This window comes from Zea mays, chromosome 9, assembly GCF_902167145.1.
Source record: "Zea mays cultivar B73 chromosome 9, Zm-B73-REFERENCE-NAM-5.0, whole genome shotgun sequence".
NCBI lineage: Eukaryota > Viridiplantae > Streptophyta > Magnoliopsida > Poales > Poaceae > Zea > Zea mays.
In genome coordinates this window covers 5,689,624-5,692,281 of record NC_050104.1, presented here as the reverse complement: position 1 = coordinate 5,692,281, position 2,658 = coordinate 5,689,624, and the positions used below count along the sequence as shown (strand labels likewise).

The window sequence follows — 2,658 nt, the reverse complement described above, 5'->3', positions numbered from 1 at the left end:
ATTAACCCAATGATCCCATTTCCCATCCCAGGGTTTAAAAGAGCCGCATTTGCGGCCAATCTTCTCCACGTATTGCTCGCCTATACTCCCCTTCCAGCATCTCCCGGAACAATGGAGGCCAAGAATGAAGAGAGGTGAAACCGTAGACGTTGCTTCTTCGTTCTCCTCGGTTTTTAGCCATGTCTTTGGTACACTGTCATTGTGCTTATTGCAAATATTTTTTTCTTGTTTGGCAGCAGCAGCTTGTGGCCTTACTGGACGGGTGCGTGGCCTGACAGCTACCTGCTCGAAGAGGAGGAGCTCCTCTCCGGTCTCTCCTTACCGAGCCTGCACTTCCAGCCGTCGTGCTCGGCCATTGTGCCGAGCAACAACCTGCAAGGTACGCTTCTTTTCCCGGCCCGTCCGGAATTCAGATTCATATGCAAGATGAGGCCTTTCTTCCGGACTTGATGCCTTGTTCTTCGAGACGCAGGTGAGCTCGACGCCATCATCTTTGAGGATGATGTGCTGAGGCATTGGGATGGAATGGAGCAGTACGACAACAAGATAGAGGCGGAAGAAGGCAACGAGAGGCTGCCGCTGCTCTGCTACGCGGAGGAGAAGGAAGTAGTGTCCTCTAATAACGCCAGGGTCGTCGTCGGGGCAGACCAGCAAGTGAGGTCAGATTCAGAGGCGGCGGTCCTCACGTTCGAGGTCGTGTCGCGGTACTTCTACATGCCGATCATGCAGGCGGCGCGGGAGCTCAACGTCGGCCTCACCCTCCTCAAGAAGAGGTGCAGGGAGCTCGGCATCCCCAGGTGGCCGCATCGCAAGATGAAGAGCTTGCAGTCCCTCATCAAGAACGTCCAGGTATTCCTATTGTCTCCTCTCTCTCTCTCTCTCTCTCTCTCTCTCTCTCTCTCTCTCTCTCTCTCTCTCTCTCTCTCTCTCTCCATTCCCACAGCTTCGCGTTCACAATGCTCTGGGTCAGATGAGTTCGCATAGTAACTCAATCAATCCGTGAGTGACACGGCTGCGGCGCAGGTCCTGCAGGAGGCGGGCAAGGCGACAGGGGAGGAGCATCTGAGGGCGGTGGTGGAGATGCTGCAGCAGGAGAAGCAACTCCTGGAGCAGAGGCCGTACGTGCAGCTGGACGAGAAGACGAAGAGGCTCAGGCAGGCCTGCTTCAAGGCCAACTACAAGAAGAGACGGCTCTTGGCTCTCCAAGGAGGCGAGGCACCGAGAATCCACAAATAGTGATCCAAATCAAGTTAGTAATACTTGGTGACGACTGACGAGTAATGAGGTCCTTCTGCAAAGCGTCGTGACGGGATTTCAGATTATCCAATATATATCTGTTTGGTACCCATCTTTTGCAGCTGCAGCAGCAGCTTTGGCTGTACCTTGAGAACCTTTTCCCGAATCATGCGGAAATTCATGTGTCTCGTTCTTGTTGCGTGAAAAGAGCTTACCATGTACAGTACTGATACTATCAAGTGTCTAAGTACAACCTACTAGTGCAGTACTACTAGTCAGTCTTCTCAGACTTCAAGCGGTGACCAGCTCTGTTGGTGCCGCTGTTTCCCTGTCCACGTGCTCCGACAAGATCGCCCTGAACTCGTCGCCGGTGAGCGTCTCCGTCTCCATGACCACGTCCACCAGCTGGTAGATGGCCGCGCGGTTCCTCCTGACATGCTCCTTGGCGACATCGTACGCCTGGTCATCGATGTCCGCGGCGAGGTTCTCGGACACGGAGTTCCGGGCCAGCATCCGCAGCACGACGTCGCCGCTCTGCGCGGCCGGCTCCATGAGCGCCCACGGCCCCATCTCCGACATCCCGAACGCGGTCACCATCTACCGCTCCACCAGAGTCACCTGCTGCAGGTCGCCCGCCGCGCCCGTCGTCACCTCGGGCTCCCCGAGGATCACCTCCTCGGCGGCGCGCCCGCCCACGATGCGCGCGAAGATCTGCTGCTTGGACACCAGAGTCGGGTCCGCACCTGCCCCCCGTGGGATCAGCGTCACCTTCTGTGCACCGCGTCGTGTCCTGGCGTCAGCGTCCTGCATCAATCAGAGTGTTGTGTTCTCCATCGTTTAGTTTGTAATACGTGCATATGGCGTGATCACGGTCACACCAATGGAATGTCAGCTTCGAACAAATTAAAGAGGAAGGCCGATTGGTAGTACTGCTTATGTGCAGACGGCGTGGCCGAACTCGTGGCAAGCGACAAGCAGCTTAGCCTGCTCTCGCCGTCGGTCATGCTGGTGCCCTCGAGGCCGGCGATGATGCAGTCCTTGCCGCGGCTATTGCTACAGTAAATACTAGTTTATGGGCTGCGGTCGCAGCCACAGCTGTAGCTCAAACGAACAGCTTTGCAGCCTATTTTACAGCCGATAGGTATAATGATTAGCCCTTTACAAATTTATATACGGTCTACTTGTCTTTCTCACTTTTGGCGTCGATCCTGTCATCAATCACTATGATGTGTATTGCCGGTGGTGCTCTCCGATCCGCGGCTAAGGATCGAACGGTCTGCGACTTGGCGCCAAGGCTAGGGTTTCTGCTGATGAGTCGAACGGTCCACGCTAGACATGGACGGAGCTAGAGTGCATTTTCAGGTATTCCTAGGAATACCCTATATTTTTGGTGCACCATTAATCTATGTATAAAAAATATTT

General features: G+C 54.8%; 1 pseudogene; it reads right to left on the bottom strand.

Moving 5' to 3' along the window:
- Positions 1-1,447: 1,447 nt before the first annotated feature.
- Positions 1,448-2,240, bottom strand: LOC111590137 (ATP-dependent zinc metalloprotease FTSH 6, chloroplastic-like; annotated as a pseudogene).
- Between the last annotated feature and the right edge of the window lie 418 nt (positions 2,241-2,658).